Source organism: Lissotriton vulgaris, chromosome 4_1, assembly GCF_964263255.1.
Source record: "Lissotriton vulgaris chromosome 4_1, aLisVul1.2, whole genome shotgun sequence".
Classification (NCBI taxonomy): Eukaryota; Metazoa; Chordata; class Amphibia; order Caudata; family Salamandridae; genus Lissotriton; species Lissotriton vulgaris.
In genome coordinates, this window is record NC_141691.1 from 1874983264 (window position 1) to 1875003048 (window position 19785).

The 19785-nt window shown below is 43.7% G+C and overlaps 1 protein-coding gene across 2 annotated transcripts in view; it reads left to right on the top strand.

Annotated features, from left to right (window-relative positions):
* NSMCE2 (NSE2 SUMO ligase component of SMC5/6 complex) overlaps window positions 1-19785 on the top strand; it is a 778548-nt gene that overhangs the window by 57889 nt on the left and 700874 nt on the right. The window contains exon 2 of one of the 2 annotated variants that reach the window (XM_086966207.1): window positions 729-821. The exons of the other annotated variant lie outside the window; for it this stretch is intronic. The gene's annotated coding sequence lies outside the window, so the exon portion shown is untranslated. The remainder of the gene's footprint in view (window positions 1-728; window positions 822-19785) is intronic. 2 annotated transcript variants of the gene reach the window in all.

Sequence of the window (19785 nt, forward strand, 5' to 3'; positions counted from 1 at the left end):
TCAGTGGTCAACTCCAGGACAGCTTAAGAGGTAGTGGGAACCTGTGGCAGCTGCGCGTGACGCTCCTTTGGCTGCTTGTACATCTTTTAACGCTGCTACTGTTCCTCTCCATACAAGGAATGAAAGCAAAGTACCTGAAAGGTGGAGTTACAAGAGTGTTGGGGGATGCAACCTGTTCACCTGTTAACCAACACTCATCCAAATTGCTTTGTAAGGAACTCCCTCCAATAGGGACATACCTCGGGCTAGAGTGGGGCAAGAAAGACCTACTGATTATGACTGGATGAGTCTCAACACAACGCTGCATTCACTGGGCCTGATAATCACATTATAAAAGCAGCTGGTTTTCTTAGCCAAGTGCTCAACTATCTTTCACCAAAAATCAACGAAAGCGCTGTTTCTTTAGCCAGCTTATTACTGCTTTCTGGCTTTTCTGGATGGCTCTGAAATTGAGCATTTCAGTTTCAAATTGAACCCCTGGGCTGTTTTGGAGGACACACAGCTGTGTGTTTCTTGGTTTAAAAGACTTTGTATACTCTTGTGTTAGATTCTTGCGTCTTTCAGTGCCAGGTTCAGGGTTTTGTGATATTTCTTAAGAAGGCATTTCTTCTCATAGCGGTGAGCCTTTGGGAGATGGGTCCAATTCCTCATACATCTCCACATTGTTTTATCTGTTCTATATTTCTGGTAAGAATTCCTGTCACTAACGCTTTCTTATTTCCTTTCAGCGCTGTGGTTGGGGTTTGTTTCATAGACGTCTCGCCATTTCTCCATTACCTTGGTTTTGTGATTCCATCCAGCTGGAATATAGAGGTCAAGAGGTAAGGGTATAGTTGCAGTCGCTGAGCTTTATACTCCCAAACGTTGTGCTGTTATTAGAACGAAACATTTAACTAACAAATAATGTGAACAATCTATTTTCTTTTTAGAGTGCCCCAAATATATATACATGTTTTTTAAATAAACCTTAATATTATTTAGAAAAGCTGTAGATATCCAATTTCACATTATTTATAGTATAACATTTTTTACCACAATAAGATTTTGTTTTAAAGCTTTTAAATTTGATAGCAGATATTCAAGCATTCGGGAAACGGATGTTCTTTATATTAATGAGCAAAGAAGAAAATGAGTGTACCTACTTTTCATTTTTAGTTGGTCATTGTTCCCCAAACTGTCACCTCCCAGGTCATTGACCCAACTGAGAATTTAGATCTCATGGAACTCAATGCCAGGACAAAACAACCAACCGCAAAAGCCAAAAGAGATTTTCACTTCTCATTGATTTTGCTGTTTGGGTGTTTGTTCCCTTTGTTGAGTGTCATAATTCAAAAGGATACATTTGATGGCTACTGCTATACATTACATCATAGGAATTCTTTTCCTTTCATTTTTTGAATACTAGATCTAAAGGGTCGGCCATTTTGGTAGTGTGCCACATAGTCCTGAAGGAGTTCTCATGCAGTGTTGACTTTTAAGACCAATTATACCACATTGACACCAAATCTCCTCACAGTGCCGTCTTCATTATAAGTATTTACTTTTTATTTTTCAAATCTGTTTATTGAATAAAAAAACAGGATGCTTTGTTTTTATAAACAGTAATTATATGTAATCATCTCATGCGGTATAAGCTGGTCGGAAAGCGGCGTAAATGAACAGGGCATTGATCAGTATATGCCGTGCATGCAAAATTTACTTATCAAACCTTAAATAGTACATCGTTGAAAATAGTGTCTCAATGGGAGAAGTACAGAAAAATTGTGTTAAAGAAAACATCTTCCCTCTGGTGTAGCCTAGTTTACCTAAATGAACATAAAGGCATACAAAGCCGCAAACATTGAATACAGTTAAGCAATTGTACAACTGTAAGGAGTATTTAGTGCTATGAAGGTTAGAAGAATAACTTCTACAGCATCAGAATGGAATTGAAACAAGGCATCTATGTTCTGCAGTGTAAAGTCAGCAAGAGTATAGAGCCTCAGAAGGCCCTGGAGACGTCAAGGTAGCTTCAGCAGCTTCCAATTGATGTACATCATATGAGAGTTAAACATAGAAAGACTTAGGAATAAAGAAAAAAAACAGGGAAAACCAGGACTATATAGGGTTGGGGGTGTCCGTTTTAGTGGAAGGGGGTTCTAAAGCAATCATTCTCACTTATACATCTCTTTTACGGAGAAGGGCCATCATCCGTTTACCATGCCGAGGGATTCAGTCGGGCGATTTCTCTAGAGTATGATAGGAGAGAGACCTCAAAAAGTTGGAGGGCTCGTAGCTGGCTCGTTCAGTTTGGGAGAGATGATCTATAATTAGTTGCTGGATGTGTTTCAATTTGGTATTTGTATGGTTGAGACGGGCTGTCCGTAGTTCCATCGCCATGACATGCCATAGGTGTAAGAGCCAAGCAGAGATTGGGTCAGGAGACTTCTTCCAATGAAGGGCTATAGATTGTTTTGCAGCTCCCAGCATCTGCAACATAAGGCGCCAGTCGGAATGCGTCATGGCTTTGAGCTGTGCTGGTCTTATACCCAATAAGGTTCCTGAAGAGGAGTTTGGGATAGGAAACTCCACTGTGTCCTTGATGTGGTCGAGGACCCCTTTCCAGTACACCGTCAGGAGCAGACATGTCCACCAAATATGGATAAAGTCCCCTGTCGCTGATTGGCATTTCCAGCATAGGGGAAGAGAGCAGGAAGCATTTTCTGTAGCAGTGAGGGGGGTGTAGTGCCAGCGGGGCATCAGCTTATAAGGTGATTCAGGCTTGGTAGTGCTCTTATAAATTCTAGGGTTTCACGCCATAATTGTTCTCAGTTTTGCTGGTAGGGCTCTTCTCCTATGTCCGTTACCCATTGTTTTTGGTAGGCGGTTGTGTTGCGAATGTAGTAGCACTTGGTAAGTGCGAGATATTAGGCCTCATGTGCCTTCAAAGGTTCGGACCAGGGATTCAAATGGGGTGAGCAACCTATGGCGAAGTTGGTAGTATTGAAGTCTGCTGGCTACAGTAATATGGAAAGATTGTTTTCATTGTTCAAAGGATTTAAATTTATCGCCCTCAAAGAGGTCCTGAATAACTCTGCATTCCCCCTGCATTCCTATCTGAGAATGCGTGTGGTTGTGAAGCCGAAGGGAACAAGGGGTTAAACATAATGGGTGTGTTAGGTGAGGGGAAGGTCGTCTGGCCTCTAGGGATCGCAATCCTGTCCCATATCCCTAGGACTGTTTTTATGGGGGTGCCTATGTATGCGCTGCGGGGTCAGGCAGTTCTGGAGTGCCAGACTAGGTCCCACAAGGGCCTGCAAGCAAATGCCTGATCCATGTGGAACCAGTTTTTTTCGCTCTCACGAACCACCCATTTAGATATGTATCGAAGATGGGCTGCCCAATAATATTCCAGAAGATTAGGTCAGGTGAGGCCACGGCGATTTTGGACAGCATAAACACGTTGTTCAAGAAGCGCGGATGACCCTTACCCCAAATAAAAGAGGTTAAGTCATGTTGGAGGCTTTGGATGTCTACCTGAGGAATCGGCGTAGGCAGGTTCTGAAAGAGGTAAAGTATTTTGGGGAGAAGTGTCCATTTATACCACATTAAGGCGACCCAACCAGGAAATAGGGAGCTTTTTTCCAGCATCGCAGTTTTTCTCCAACTTCTCTGTGACAGATTGGCCAGTTGGCTTGGGTCCAGGTGAAGAGGGACGAAATCAGATTAAGGCTTGAATAACGCATTGAGTGTTTTGTCTAGTGTATGGAGGTGATGGATTGGAGTCTCTGTAAATCCGGTGCAGGAATGGTGAAATTCAGCGCTTGAGATTTGGACATGTTAATCTTGAAGCCTGAAGCTAGTTCAAAAGAGTGGAGGAGCGCTGATACTGCTGGGCTGGAAGTAGCCGGGTGGTAAGTGAGAGTATTATGTCGTCTGCAAACAGGGATACTTTATGATCATGACCCCCAAAGGGTTCGCCCTTTATATGTGGCAACTGGTGAATAGCAATAGCTAGGGGAGAGTTGGCAGCCCTGCCTGGTACCCCTGTGTATGTGTATCGAGATTTGGAGGTGTAAGTTGACCGTTAATTCAGAATTGTGCTTTAGGGGAAGTGTAGGAGGCCATTAGTTTGGAAATCATTGTCTGTCCAAGGCCTATTTTATGGAGCACTGCACGCAGAAACGGCCAGTCTATGCGATCGAAGGCCTGCTCTGCGTCAAGGAATATCATACAGGCCGGGATGTCTCGCCTCTGGACATTTTTTTGTCAAATTCTGTTTATTGGCAAAAAATGTTTAAAAAATTGAACATTCACGGCTAGTAGCCATATCAATATTCCCACATGCCACCCTCTGCTAATTCGATCACAGTGCCGGAATGATCGTCTGTGGAAGCTCATCACTGTAGTGTAGTTCCTAGTTTCCCACTAGGCCCTGCGCATTGGAATAACATAAACAGTAGTATCGACGTAGAAGTGCGGATCTTCCAGGCCTCTACTGACTATGCTAAACCTAATTGGGTTTGTTACCAACTAGCTCAGAGGTCACTGGAAACTTTCTTGACTGAATAGGAAGTGATCAGCTTCCCTGGCACAGACAAGAAGGGATTCAGTTTTCCAACAACCGTGCAACATGACAACTTTGCTCCTCAGATCAAGAGTCAATCTCTAGGGTCGTGTGAAACAATAGACAGTTATTTTACTCAGTCAGGTTAGTGCAGTTTACTTTCACAATATGTAGAGAATAGAGAGACGGGCGTTTGTCAATAAAGGGTTAACATTTATTGAACAGTCTTTCTTCTCGTACAAGAGAAATGTATTGCCACACTTGCAAGACTTGTTATTATAAAAAGTACGTACAGTAAGATAAGTATTGCGAAATAATACTGTAAAAGCATTGATATGGTTTCTTAGCCATACAATGGTTTAAAAGTAATAAAACATATATACATTAGGCTAAAATACTCAACTGGTGCTTCTAACTACGCCTACCCCAGTGTACCTGACCTAAGCCTAATACTTGGGAGGGGAGTAAGTAAGTAGCTTTAAGTTAAGTTGGTTTTGCCAAAGTTTGCTTCAAGAATTCTCACTAAGGGTTTAGTCAACACCATACCTCTGAATAGAATGATGGAGGTCTGGTATCTCCTTCAGGGAAACTCGGTATCCCAGTCACCCGCAAGTGTAGACCAGAAACGCTGGAGCTGGATTTCTCTGCAGGAGAAAGACAGCGTCTCTCTTCAGCGCGTCGAGGAGGAGAAGGAGGGGGGACAGCGTCCGCGGGCAGCTTGCATCTGCTGGGCTCTTCGCAGGGGACGGCTGTTCAGCTCCTAAGTTCACCACACCATTGTTCGCTAGTTGGCAGCGATAGCAATAGCGATAGCAGCTATGGTGTCATCAGCATGACAGCTTCTTCAGCAGCAGCGAGATAGCTGGCAGTATCAGCTTCACCAACAGCAACTAACAGGCTGCAGCAACAGGCGATTGCTTAAGGCAACGTTGGTAATATTTATACCTGACAGGTGCCTGGTTTGACGTAAGTTTGCTGGACATAAGACGTCAATTAAAGATGTCACTAGGAAGTGATAGCTATCAGTTGCTCATTAGAGTTCCATTACTAATCAAAACACAGCAAGCGGGGATTTCCAGGTTTGCTGAGTTTTTATCTTGTTGAAGAACTCGGAGTGTTAATCTAGGAATCTCAGATAGTGACTTCTGCTCTGTCATTGCACTAATTGGTTGCAAAGGAAGTGGCAGAGAAAACTATTCTGGAATGTGGCTCTGTTCGTGTGAGGCCAGAGATGAGTTTCTGAATATCGCACTTGAACGGTTATGCCAATATAGGGAATAAATGGATTTATAGCCGAATAGGGGCATAAGGTCACAGTATTGATCAGGATCCTAGATAAGCACGCAACACCCACTCCACGGGTTCATGTCCATCAAATTACTAAAACTAGAGCAATAAGATGCATGTGTAACATTGCCCACCCCAAAATACATAAATGCATTCGAAATAGGCGTATAATGTAATACGTGAAATTTAGGTACTGTACGTTTTTGAAGCATAGAAATCATTCAAAAATTATTGCATATGGAATCAATGAACGATTATGCAAAAAGAATTACACATGAAATATCTCTGAAACAGAAGAAGGGCGAGATAAATCATCACATATAAATGCATTGCAATAAATGTGCTAGAGGCTGGTGTAAGGTTGTTATGGCTCTAGATGTATTTAGAAATAGAAGTTGAAGCTTCTGTTCTCTAAGAATAGTTTTTACGTTAAGCAAAGAATTGTTCGTGCCAAAAAAAGGTCAATATTAAAAAGTGTTCAATTCAAAAGAATTATTGCTTGAACGGGGAAATAGAGTTCCAACGCTTTTAGCAGTTTTTGTTGATCAAAACTGAAGGCCGAATTCAGAGTTCATGGGAACGCTGTGTGTCGGAATGTTTCTCCAAAGTTATTATTTCTGTTCGGGTGAGAACATCATATCAGACAGGCTCTCAAAGAATTGGTCTACAAAATCAGGTGACAGTTCAACCAAATTCGATAGTGCTGTAACTTGGCAGGTGTGAGAATGATTGCTGTCATCATAGTCGGGATCAGCATTGCTCACAGAAGGTCCTACCTGGGTGATGCTGCTTTTTTCACTTGCTCCACTGTTACCACCTAGTCGTAGCACAGGAGTCTCAACGAATGCCGTCATCAGGATTGTAGCCGCTGGGGACAACACAATGCGTGAGCCGTTATTGGACTGAGCAAAGTATCGACGCCCATTGGTACTGCTGATGGAAGTGAAAGACAGATGTCCAACACGCACTCAACTCCGCATAGCATACATTATAGTACCGGTTAGATACAGTTGTCAAGTCAAAGAATTTGTATAGCGCACTACATACCCGGAGGGTTTCAAGGCGCTTAGGAAGGGGAGAAGGATTACTTGTCAAATATCCAAGTTTTAAGTTGCTTTCTGAATGCTAGGTGGTTCTGGGTAAGGCGAAGGTAAGCGGGGAGTGAGTTCCATGTTTTAGCAGCCAGGTATGAAAAGGATCTGCCTCCCATGGTGGTCTTGTTGATGCGAGGTACAGTGGCGAGGGCTTAGCTGGAAGAACGTAGTTGGCGGGAGGGGGTGTAGAAGGACAGTCGTGAGTTGAGGCAATCTGGACCGATGTCGTAGAGTGATTTGTGTGCGTGGGTAAGCAGTCGGAAGGTGATCCTCTTATTGATGGGTAGCCAGTGGAGGTCTGTAAGGTGACCAGAGATGTGATCGTTGCGTGGGATGTCTAATATGAGTCTGGCTGAGGCGTTTTGGATTCGTTGGAGTTTCTTCTGGAGTTTTGCGGTAGTACCTGTGTAGAGGGTGTTTCCGTAGTCCAGTCGGCTCGTGACCAGAGCGTGGGTGACTGTTTTCCTTGTTTCGGAGGGGATCCAGCGAAATGTTTTTCTAAGCATGCGAAGAATGTTGAATCAGGAAGAGGATACGGCGCTGACTTGTCTGTTCATTGAGAGTGAACAATCCAGGATGACGCCTAGGTTCCGTGCGTGGTCTGTCGGGATGGGTGCTTTTCCGAGGGCTTCCGGCCACCAGGAGTCGTCCCATGCAGAGGGGGATGTACCTAAGATGAGGACTTCTGTTTTGTCTGAGTTCAGTTTCAGACGGCTTTGTTTCATCCATTCGGCAACTTCTTTCATTCCTTCGTGTAGGTTGGTTTTGGCGGTGCTGGGGTCATTGGTGAGGGAAAGGATCAGTTGAGTGTCATCCGCGTATGAGATGATGTTGAGGTTGTGTTGGCGTGCGATGGCCGCGAGGGGGCTCATGTATACGTTGAAGAGGGTGGGACTGAGTGAGGATCCTTGTGGTACGCCGCAGATGACTTCAGAGGTCTCGGACTTGAATGGTGGAAGGCGGACTCTCTGGGTTCTTCCGGTGAGGAACGAGGTGATCCATTCAAGTGCTTTTCCTTGGATTCCGATGTTATTGAGGCATTGTAAAAGGGTGCTGTGGCAAACTGTGTCGAATGCTGCAGAGAGGTCGAGGAGGATATAGCCATATAGGTCTGAATGAAAGGAACCAGGTCATGTTTAGATCTCTCAGCCTGGCCAATCCAAGGACGTTAGTTATCCTGTCCCGGTAGCGCATTGCTAGGATTGTCTCTTCCATTCCCATGGGAGCTATGTCTGAGCTTTGGCTTGCCATAACGAAGCAGGACGGTCAAAAATAAAATGCCTGCTACAAGTCCCAAAACTAAGGGTATGCCGCCAAAAACAGAGTGGACAAAATTAGGAACGATTCCCAAAATTGCTCGAAAAGGTGTTAGCAGTCCCGTAAAAATTGTCTTAAATATGCCTGGGATGCCTGTGGCACTAGACCTGTTAAGGAGTTGGCTAAGCATTTCTACGAAATGCACGGGGCAATTTGTTGATAAAAGTTCATGATCTTCAGTAGCTGTCCATGCAACTAGGAGATCATACGTCTCTTTTGATGACATTATGGGCACTGTAAAAGCACAGACTTCATTTTGCTTAAAGTATCAATTCGTATAGAATAGAGATTCAGACGAGGCCAGATGGGAGTCACTGTGTCTGCAGGCCCACTCGGGAACAATGCCTGCATACAGCATTTGACCATGGATGTTACTCTTACTAGATAACTTTTCCCTGGCACAAGGCCACAACATCTGTGATCCGTTCTAAGAATGTAACTCCCGTTTGCAAGTTGCATAAAGAAGGGCTCTATCTGAGTTGCAGGTGTGACAAGCTGGTGGCATGAAAGGTTGTTAAAATTTCCATCACAAGCTCTGTGTAAATTAATACCCTGGCACAAAAGTATACCGCTTAGTGAATGTTTACAATTTTCACCACTAAGAAATACATTTTTGTCGCTGTCACTATAGCATGAATGTGTGTATGGTAATTTCCAATCTGATTTTACATATCCTTTACCCAATCGTTCATACTGGCCAGTAGGTATGTATTCAAGGCACTTTTTAAATCGGAAAGTTGTTATCGGAATTGTGATAATTCCGTGTATTATCCATTCAATGACAGGACTTTCTGACATTGTCAATGGTAATCTCTCAAGTTTTTCGATGCTCAGGATTGTATAGTCTGCTCCTTTCTGTGCCAAACTGATTTGTTTATCAGTAAGGTTAAAAATGGAAAATAATGACGTTGTGTTTATTAAACGCCAAGGCACATAGCCTGAACGAAGATTTTGCAGCGTCCAACCTAATTGTATAATAGAACGTAATTGTGACTGGCCATGCTGTAACATTAGCAAGTCTCTGTCTATCACATCAAAGGCAGAGGATACAATACTGTCCAACGAATATATTCTGGAGGACAGAGTCATTAACCCATTGTCCACTACAGAAAGTGATTTTTCCAAATTAATACGATCAATTTCTCGTATTTTTTCTGCTGTTTCAATTTGTGTGACTTTCCAAGCCTCGTTGTACGCAGCATAGATACTGGTCGCTATGAAACGCTTTTGACGCTGTTTGCGTGGTCCAAGAATGAAATCGCGCAAATCAGCACCATCTTTTAGTAAAGACAAGTGTTGCTTAATTTCAGCCAGTGTGGATGATGTTAGCCATTCGAGGCAGAGTTTCCCTACACTGTATGTTGTTACTATCCCTGGATGTTGTCTCTGGGAGTATCTAGGGTCTTGTCTGGTCATTTTTAACCCCTGTGTTTTGTTCAGGAATCTATCTTGACAGTTGTTTGTGTCAGTAGGCCAGATTAACCACTTTTTCCAATCAGGATGTGTTCTGTTAAAATGTAAAATTTTAGTTACGTCTATCTCAATATCTGTTGTTACATTATCCGGCATTGGTTTCGGAATAGACGGTTTGTTAAGGTCTTTGATCTTAGCTAGGCCAAGACAGGATGTTTGGTGTATTGTGTCATTTAAAAACATCATTTGTTCTGGTATCATGCAGGTTCTGAATAGTGCTTCAAGGCCTTGTACCTGCCAATCTTTTGTACCCCAAATGGTTTTCGTTTCAATGTTATTTTTCCAATAATCAAAACCAAATGTCATCATTTTTTCATAAAATGCTTCTGAATAGATCAATTTAGAATTTGTCAGCATTGTTTTCATTCCTGTTTTATCTAACAGTTTGTAATAAAACGTTTCTGCATCACTAGTGTTAAACCCTGAGAAGTATTTGAATTTCTCAAAAAATGCTTTAGAACTGCTTTTAGGTGGTGTAGCACAATGTTCCCATTGATTGTACATAAAAACATTTCTAGGCTGTGCAGATTTATGCAAGTAATGATCACCATAATGTGTGTAGCAGAATAATTGCTCATAACTAGACGAACCTTGTAAATAATCATGTTCTGTGAATCTAGCTGACATTACTAAATCAGACATCATGTCATTAATACTGTTAAAGTCCCAATCATCAGAGAATGGACTAGGTTTTACAAAGTCACTTAAGGAAACCTTCAGTTGATTAGGATACTTCAGGATTTCGACCGGACCATAGATCTCATAGTCAGTTTTCTCCCATACTACCCCACCAGGTATTGGAATTGCCGTGACATTTACTGTTGACAGTTCTCTTTTCTTCACGTGGGATGATCTGTGTGGTTTCAGGACTAGATTGATGTTCTGACTTGCTGTGTCCATTGTACTATATTTTCCCTCAATGAATTTTCCCAAACAAAGTACCATGATGAGCCAAAGCAGGAGGAAAAATACACCTAGACCGAACCAGAACTCTAACCAAGGTGAAATAAGGTAGATTTCCTTCAGTTGATGAAAGAGTTCCGTTGCTTTTTCTTTAAAAGTCTTTTTTGTTTCTGGCATCACTTCGGGGTCGTTTTGATCTTCAGAGAAGTTGTCGAAGTTGATGAAATAACCAGAGGCAGTTCTGTCAATTGTTGGGATTGTTCTTTCAATCTGTCTCTCGGTAGCATTTTCTGATGCCACATTATTGTAGACTGGAGTTTCTTTTCTTTTTTTTTTTTAAATTTTTGAAAACCTTTATAGTGCATAAAAGATAGGACAAATACGGGCCTACAACCATCAGGCCGGCCACGATACTTAGTCAGCACAAGTGCGAGCAATACGGGTCCCCAGCTACTACAGGCAAAATACCGACAGTCAATAAGCATCACACTGGATAGAGTCCTGTCGCCGGGGAAAGGAGAATTAAAGGTTAATTTTAAAGTTTTTTATGTATTTTCCATCATAAGAGAAATCAGTGAAGAAGAGAAACTAAGGAGAGTAGGGTCAGCACATTAACTTCACAGCATGAGCAAGCGGCATTATGGCTGGAAACATCCTCGGAAGTTACCACGGCGAGCAATTTGGTGGTGCAAAATCACAGTAAAATCATCGTCCAGCTTTCACGCACCCCAATCAGTGCCACTCCCTCCCTGCCCACCCGAACCTTAGACCCAGAGTCGAAACAGAATGAGAAAGCGCAGAAAACAAAAAAGAAAAAATTAGGCCCATAGAACTAATAAAGAAACCTAAATTCTTACCCTGCCACCCTACACCAATGCGGAGGCTACGGCCTACCCCCCCCAGCAGAGTGCCTGTCTCCCTTTAAAGAACCCGAAATATAGACAAAAGAGAAGAAGAAAGAGAAATGAAAAAGAGAAGAAAAATCTTAACACTTGTATTATAGGGAGAGAGAAAAGAGTGAACTAGTCTAATCTCCCAAAAAAGAGAAAGGTGGGGAGGAGCACAGTCGATATCAAGTCACCCGGAGCCCCCAGCCCTGCACAGCCTCCACACCATGTCTAACAACAAAGTCGGGAGACATAGGAACCAGGATAGGAACAAGATCAGTCACACCCCGGTCTCCGGGTCAGCACCTAGCACATAACCACATCAGGTGGGCTAAAATCTCCCCACCCCCCAGAATAGAGCAAGTCTCGTCACATGCGAGGTAAAGCAGTACAATAAACAAGCAGCATTGCAAAACTGTTGATAAGCACATGTCAGGAAGTCTCTGATGCACAAAGTGGACCCAGTAGCATGTCTCCCGAAGTCAATAGCGTGAAAGTGTCCCCCATCCCCAGCACAGTCCCTGAATCAGATCTTCACATACAATATAGAGGGGGGGAGGGACATCGTAGGTCAGTGCAGTACACATTAAAGAAGCGTCTCCCCCCGGGTCCCCGCCCGCCCAGCAGTAACGTTACTTAAGAATAAGGACCGTCCTAGCCCTGGCAGGATTTGAAGCGACCCCCTAATCCGGGCCCCGTAAAGAAGACCGCCCCAGCCAGAACAAAGGAGTAAAATGGCCGCCCTCGGCGAGAAGAAGGCCTCAAAGCACAAGATGGACGCTTAGAGTCAAACAGAATGACTGGAACACAAAGGAGAGTCACCACCAGGTCCGCCCGGTTCCTCACAAGCCCCTGAGTCAAAGTCTCCCTGTACACGGCATAGCCAACGATGGGAAGTAGTGGCTCTGTCAGCAGCTGCAGCAACGAGGACCGTGCAACAATGTCTGAAGATGAAGGAGTCTTCAGGATAGGAAACAAAGTATCACCAGCGCTAGGGGCGAGCAACGAATCTGTAGAATCTCCACTGCAAGAGTGCTGGTTTGATGTACAATCACATTGCAACAATGTTCCAAGTGTAGTATTAGGGGGAGCCCGGTCGACGCTGCGAGGGGAGCTAGCCGTCGATGCACCCTCCAAGCCGAGAGCGGTCACCTCCAACTTCGCGCTGAGTGCGCTAGAGCAAGCACGCCAAGACTGGAGTTTCTTGATGAACTGTTTCAATCTGTGTCTCAAGAGGCACGAGTTCCATGGCATTATTGCATAGTCCTTCTCTGTGCACTGCAGGCTGATCGAATGTGATTAGTCTTTCAGTTTGAACATCTTGGATTGTTGCAAGTTTGGGTATTCTGTTGTTTCTTGGGAGTCCACTGGGCCTACTGTTGATTATAGGCCACATGCTTGTGGTTTTACCAGGTCGATAGACACGACTCTGTTCTCCTTTTTACCAGCAAGGGGCGGTAGTACTACTGATCTTGTTCCGGTGGCTGCCAAGACAGGTACTGCTTTTCTGTAAGAAGGCCCAAATTCCTTCTTCACCGCGATTTTTTTCTCTGACTTGATCCCCGATCTTTGGAATCCAGACAGGCCTTGCTAAAGCTGTTGCTTGTGGTACCTCGTCAGTGGTAGATGGCTGTTGTTTTAACTTTATGTTGCTTAAGGATTTTCTTGTTTCATTCAGTTCCTGTAAAACAGCCAAACGATCTTTGATGTCAAAGTCTGTTGTTTTTTCTTATACCACTGATATCTGACTATCGAGGTCCTGAATGTTCATTCTAATTCCGAACAATAGTTTGTATGGGCTGAAACCTTTTAGAGAATTTCTTGGCAAGTTATTAAGACTGGACTGGACACTTATTAGATGTTTGACCCACCCAGCGCCTGAACCTAATACCTTCGCTGTTATAGATCGCTTTATGTCCCGGTTTTTTCTTTCTACCACACTATTCCCTTCGGGGTGCGACGGACAAGAATACCGCAACCCAATTCCCAAGCTGGCCATGGCCTCCTTATAAGCTGACCCTGGTCAGAATGGAACGTGGTAATTGCGTATGTGCCGATATAGACTCGCAGATCTCTCTTATAACAGTTCTAGCGTCAGCCGAGCGCTGGAGGCTACATTATTTAAGTGTGTTTAGTCTTAACTATGTACAATGGGACGCGCTTCTCTTCTTTGATTGCGCAGATAGACCGCCTTATGCTGTCTATCAGGGTTCCTGAAACTACACTGGCCTGTTCATTACTGCGATCTCTGTTGCAGTCTTCACAATTTTGAGCAAAACATTGAATATCTATGCTCATTCCTGACCACCAGTACTCTGATTGTAATTCTTTCAGAGAATCCTTAATTGTTTGATGTCTCAGACCCAACCCCATGTGTGCTTCCAGTAAGAGGAAGCCCCTCCTGCTCCTGTTTGGAATTACTCTGTCCCCCACTCCAGGGATTCGAGCAAAAGGAACGGAGTTTGCATCTATTATGTATGCATAATTGAGTGGATAGTTCACGGGCAGTGCTGCACAGTCGCCTTTTACGGTCGTTTTTACTGCCAGCATGGTTTCCCAGTCTATGTATTTTTCTGTACGCTTTTTTGTGGCTACGGAAGCCCGGTTAGTTGCTTCCGCTGTCGCTGTATTAGCCAATGAATTCCCTGCAACGTGAAGGCCATCACGTTGAAGACTCTGTGCGTGAATCACGCGAGTCTTTTGTAGTTCTTTGTGTAAAAGAGCTACCTGTTTCCAGAGCAATTTATGCTTTATTGTGGCACCTGTGTCATCTTTGTAGTCGTTTTCAATCCAGCTCTGCAGTTTGTTATTGTAAGAGTTGACGCAAAAATGAGAATCGCACACGATAAGTGTCGGGAATTCACGTTCTGCATTTTCGAGCGCCATCTTTAAACATCTGATTTCAGCTCTCGGAGCCGAACAGTTTCTCAATGATTCAGTTTTTGTTACTTTCGGTCTGAATTTACCGCACAGCCAACGACCTTTAACAATCGCACAGGCTGCATCGTAGGATTTTCTTTCTACGTTGAAATGCTGTACAAATCTATCTGTATAGATTATACAGGCGTATTGTGGGAGAGGCAGAAGTTCGATTGGCAGAGGATATTCTTCTTCATATTCTAAATCATTCAGTTCTTCGAATTGCGGGGCGAAATAGTATTTCACATCTTCCGCTCCTAGAGAATCTACACGCTGTATCCATTTCGGATCCAGTGACACTGTAGGCAGGTTTACTGGGCTGAATAGCGCCTCGAAGGCGGATTCCGCTGTGAGGATATTAATCCTTTTACCATGTGCTAGTTCTCGTTCATTTGCTAATGCAATTTGCACTGCTTTCACAGTTCTTTCTGTGAGACTAAATGCTTTTTCTGCTTGTGTGTACAAGTGAGATTTAATTGAAATTGGTACCTTTTCTCCCTCATTAGAGGTTAGGTACGTGAATCCGCATCTTCCTGGGATGACTCGGATTACAAGATTGCGTGTGTTGTCACGTGTATCTAATTTTGTTTTTGCTAACATGTCTGTTTGCAGTGATCTCAAAATTTCTGTGTGTTTTTGAGTCCAATTGATTTGTTTAAAATCAGGTTTAATTAGTTCGTAGAGAGGTTTAACCCTCTCTGCGTAATTTAGAATATAAGTTCTTCCGAAATTCAGAAAACCTAGTATGGATTGTAAATTCTTCAGCGTTTTTGGAGCTTGGAGTACAGCGCACTTCTCTAAGAAGTTGTCCGCTAGGCTTTTCCCTTCACTTGATAATTCGTACCGTAAGAATAGTACTGTCAGATGGGCAGTTCAAGACTTTTTAAAGTTGAATTTGTAACCCTCTGCTGCGAACCCAAGTATAATGGTGTTCATTCTTTTCAAGTGAGTATCCAAGTCGTCGTCTGTGAGATAGATATCATCTACGTAAGATGCCTCATCATCATATATTTGTAGTAACTCTGTTACTCTAGCTGAGAATAGTCCTGGGCTGTTCTTGAACCCCTGTGGGAGTCGACAGAATTTATTCTGCGACCCAAATGCTGAGAAAGCGGTCAAATATCTGCTTTCTGATGCAATGTTTTGACAAAAGAAACCATTAGATATGTCTAATGTCGTTTTATATTTTTTCCTAACTATGTTATTCATTAGGGCTGCACTATGCGAGTTTTGTACTGCAAATGTTTTACAACATGTATTAAGATGTCTGTAGTCCAAAACTAGACGATATGAATTGTCTGGCTTGGAGACAGGAAAGGATTGTTCATTTGAGAGGTGCATGTTTCAATCACCCCCTGGTATTCAAGTTGATCTAAGATCTCCCTGACCTGTTTTTTAGCTTCTTGCTTAATGGGATACTGCCGTTGGGCAGTTGGTTCACTTTTTAACTGGATTTTGTGAGGAGGTGAGTCCTCATCCCATCCTACATGATTTTTATATAATGCCGGTGCCTGGGCTACTGCCCATTTCCTTGCATATGTATATTTTTTATGAATCGGAATGTGATTCGAGAAGGCAGGCATAATCACTTCTTCGCCACGAGGGCACTCCCTGACAAACTCTGGGGGCCAATCTCTTTCAGCTAACAGAGTATCATAGCCTTTTGAGAGCTTATCCCAAAATAGACCTCTTATTTTCCTAGTCTTATCACCCTCTATACGCAATGTTATTTTGTATATTTTATGGGGCTCGCTAAGTCTGGTGTCGGCAGTTTCAACCTGAATGTATTCATTCGTGTCCACTGTCTCCAGATGACTCATCAAGATCTTGCGCGCTATACTGATTTCTGCTGCACTGTCCAACATTGTCAATGCCCACTCCCCGTTTTTCAACTGTGTCCTCAGTATTCTCGGCATGTTCGATTACTCTAATACTGGCTACCTTCTTTTTTGGAAATTGAGATTTTTTACTCTGAGCAGGTTCCTTGTCTTTGGACTTGGTGTGCTCTCCTGGGTCTGACCGTCCTCTTCTTTCCGATTTTTGCGAAAAAGATCGAGAGGGACGTGTATCAATACTTTGATATCTATCAGGTTTTTTCAGATTATCCCTATTTCTAAGGTTATATCTTTTCTCAGAGGGCTCCCTCTGGGGAGACTGGTGTTCTCGAGTCGGAGTTCTTTCCCTCCATCGAGGAGACCTTCCTCTGGACTGGAAAACTTTTTCCTTGGGGGTGGATTGTTTATTTCCATCCCAGCTCTTTTTAGGAGTGTTTGAACTATTTTTAATAAATAATTTTTCAGGATTTTCGAGCAGTTGAGGCTTTACTGGTTTCCCACCCAAGCTGTCTCTACCTAATTCTTCATAGCATTTTTCTATGATTTTGGCAAGCTCAACTGGCTGATCTTTTATATCTGTTTCCTTCAACTTCTGGCGGATCGCCACAGATGCTGCTTCTCCTTTTATGTTGGCTAATAATATAGCCGAGACCTGCTTGAAGTCTTTCAGTAATTTCATACCAAGACTTAAAGCGGGCTCTGGACCGTATTAATTTTGAATCTGTTTTAGCACATCCGGTATTACCGCCATAGACGGAACACCGTGTGTTTTTGTGTAAATGGAAGCAAAGACTGTACCCCAAGTGTCACAGTCCTCTACGTGTGGTGCGATTCCCATATGAAGGCAGATTGTCAAGATTCTGTGTTTCTCTATAGGGGTAGTATCAGGAAATACTGCCTCTATTTGAGTGATTTTCTGTGCTAACCAGAAAGGAATTTGTTCCCGTTTTACGGGTGTTTTACCAAGACATGACTGTATGTTCTGTGGTGTAATTTTATTAGTGTTCCCCTGATGAGGGGTCAGCTGTGGTACATTAACAGCTGGTTGGACTGTTGCAGTCCGCATTACATATTGGACTAATTGCCTATGTATTTTTATAAGTGTTTTTAGCTGTACTAACAGCTCTTCTTTTGACATTTTTGGAATGTCCGGATGTGGTGTGTGTAGCCGGCTAGAACCGGCCACGTTGCTCCTGGTCTACCTAGTGGACCGAGCCTGGTAATATGATCATTATGTTTTAGGGCGCCATTAAACCAGAGCAGGTGCTCTTGGAATTTTAGTGGGATTTCAGTCTCCTCGAAAGGAGCGTACTCTTCCGGAGGTTCCTCTATTTTGTAATAGTGAAACTCTTTTGTTGTAGCGCTTGCCGCTGGAAAGTTTATCCATGAATAGAATACCTCTGTCTGCCGATATTCGTGAGCCTCTATCACGAAAATTACTGTACCACCTTGAGGTGTCAGTCCGTTTTCTATAAGTTTTAACGTTATAGATTTTCTTAAGTGGACCGGGATGATAATTGCATCCGGGTCTGTGTGTTCGGGACCCTGCTGAGTCGCATCTGCTGCGGCCCCAGTGGTTCCGTTTTCTCCTGGCAGTGTATAAATGCAGGTTTTGCAGAGTAGGTCTCCAAGGAGACCAAGATTAGGTGCCCAATATTTTGGAACACTGTATCCTTCAACGTTGAATAAACCAGAGCTTTACATATGAATCTCTTCCTACTGAGTATGGGCGGATTTTAACCTTTCACCCACTCCAGACGTCTAATGGAGTATTTACGGGAGAAAGGGGTCTGTGTGAAATATGCACGACTGAGTTAATCTAACGTCTTTGGTTAGTTTATCGCCTTACCAAACGTTTGGGCGCCATGTAGTGTAGTTCCTAGTTTCCCACTAGGCCCTGCGCATTGGAATAACATAAACAGTAGTATCGACGTAGAAGTGCGGATCTTCCAGGCCTCTACTGACTATGCTAAACTTAATTGGGGTTGTTACCAACTAGCTCAGAGGTCACTGGAAACTTTCTTGACTGAATAGGAAGTGATCAGCTTCCCTGGCACAGACAAGAAGGGATTCAGTTTTCCAACAACCGTGCAACATGACAACTTTGCTCCTCAGATCAAGAGTCAATCTCTAGGGTCGTGTGAAACAATAGACAGTTATTTTACTCAGTCAGGTTAGTGCAGTTTACTTTCACAATATGTAGAGAATAGAGAGACGGGCGTTTGTCAATAAAGGGTTAACATTTATTGAACAGTCTTTCTTCTCGTACAAGAGAAATGTATTGCCACAATTGCAAGACTTGTTATTATAAAAAGTACGTACAGTGAGATAAGTATTGCGAAATAATACTGTAAAAGCATTGATATGGTTTCTTAGCCATACAATGGTTTAAAAGTAATAAAACATATATACATTCATATATACATTAGGCTAAAATACTCAACTGGTGCTTCTAACTACGCCTACCCCAGTGTACCTGACCTAAGCCTAATACTTGGGAGGGGAGTAAGTAAGTAGCTTTAAGTTAAGTTGGTTTTGCCAAAGTTTGCTTCAAGAATTCTCACTAAGGGTTTAGTCAACACCATACCTCTGTGTCAGGAAATCCCTGCACCGACGGTACAAAGACATCCGCGACTTCAGCGGACTACAACTTCCAGAAGGCAAAGCGGGAGGAGCGTTATGCAACTCTGAGTAGTGGTTGCATAACGCAATTACAACACGCCTATAAAGGCGGTACTTGGTAAAGGAAAGGTGTCGGATATTCAGTATCTACACGGCCTTCCACCAAGCTGTTCCGGCGCTCCAGCTGAGAGAAGACTTCCCAACAGGATTCCTAGAACAGAGACGGATGCGGGTCGAGAGAGACTCCCCGGGCCGCTCTTTGTAACTCTGCCCTGTTTCTTCTCGTTGAGCCGTCAGGAAAGCTTTCTTGCCGCTTCTGACTCGGACGAGTCAGGAAGCCTGCCATTGTTACCCGACGCGGTAAACTTTACCGCCGCTGACTCTGAGGAGTCGGGAATCCAACTCAGGGGCAGACGCTGGTGTGAGCCGTAGCTCCCAGCCTGTCCCCTAACTACGAGAGACTCCAGCAGGTACGCACACCGGGAGGTGTTTGCCGCATACCAGCTGTAGAGTTTCTAAGGACGATAGAGCGGCTGCTCTCGTCACCAGCCTCGGGCGTTTTTGGGACAACGGTGACGCATCACCAGGAGGTGAAGCCGCGTCCCGTTGTAAAGGGGAAGAGGTCGAGCGGCTGCTCCCTTCAGGTAGAGACCCCGGCTGGGTGTCTCCCTGTCTCCTCTGTAGAAAGGGTCGAGCGGCTGCTCCCTACTGGTCGAGACCCCGGCTGGGTGTCTCCCTGATTCCACTGTGAGTAACTGCTAACTTCCACGGGCCTCTCGAGACTCATCGAGTGGCATTGCCGGCTACTGTGTTATCTGCCCTACGTTGGCATACGTCGGGACCGGCGTATATGCAGAGGACAGGGTAACGTATACCGACTGGAGGTTACCAGTGACTAGTTA